Raw genomic sequence first — 1,178 nt, 5'->3', positions numbered from 1 at the left:
CTTTTGCCAAGTCTAAATGGACTATTTTTGCCTTTTTGCCTGCATTTTACTGATACTGATTAGTGAGTAAAGATCACTTTTCCAGAGGACTGCAATAAATGAAGTCAAGATTTCTAATTCAAGAAAGAGATCTGGACGTATATTGTGTGTGTATTGTCATTTATTATAGTGTAATTATCATTTTGTGAAATTATTATGATGAGTCCGGAACGAAGCATCATCCTCTGGATCACATGGCCGGACAAGGTCACGAACGAGGCTGTGCTGGCGCGTACGGGCAGCAAGTCAATGTTTCAAACACTGAAGGTCAGAAAGCTGCGGTGGCTTGGTCACCTTCGCAGAATGCCAGATGGCCGCCTGCCAAAGGACATCTTATACAGCGAGCTGAGCGCTGGTTCCAGAGGCAGAGGACGAACACTGCTGCGCTTCAAGGATGTCGTAAAACGTGACATGAAGGCCCTGGACATTGCGACGGACAACTGGGAGAGGCTGGCGGAGGACCGGACGAAGTGGCGCCAGCAGCTGCGCGAAGGTGGTGACAGACTTGACAAAGACTGGATTCGTGGACTTGCTCAAAAACGTGGACATACTGTATCTCTCTGATTGCACTGTACAATCTCTTGTAGATTTTTCTTGCCAATAAAAAGACCAGCATGGGTACCACATATATGCAGACTGCTGCAATAAGTATATTAATTAACTGTCTCGTCGATGTTTGTCTAAATTAATATGATATTAGCTGTCAATCACTGTTCTTCTTCGAGTCCGTAGCAATCTCAGATGTCGTTCTGCCAGTATCGGGCACAGGCCACAGCTGATGGGGTATGTTCTGCCAGGTCTTCTGGACTGCACCGGGGGGCATCGGCACATTCCAGTAGGTGGGACATTGTCTGCACTGATCCACAGCTGCATGTGTCTTCTGTGGTGTAGTTCCACACTTTCATCAGTGCTTTGCACCTCCCCTGTTCCACACGCAGTCTATTAAGTGACTTCCAGGTTGTCCAGCCTGTTATGATTCACATATTCAGTGTTATNAATTTAAAAGATAATTTTGCAAGTCAAAATTTTTAAAATGTGTCGTAAAACTTTGAAGTAAATCTTTTTTTTGTGTGAAACCGCTCAATGAACTACATCTCCCATCACGCACCACACACCGAGACGGCCGTCACGCTGGCACA

This window comes from Notothenia coriiceps, unplaced genomic scaffold (assembly GCF_000735185.1).
Source record: "Notothenia coriiceps isolate Sejong01 unplaced genomic scaffold, NC01 NC01_scaffold00000339, whole genome shotgun sequence".
NCBI lineage: Eukaryota > Metazoa > Chordata > Actinopteri > Perciformes > Nototheniidae > Notothenia > Notothenia coriiceps.
Note: the sequence above shows the minus strand (reverse complement) of the source record.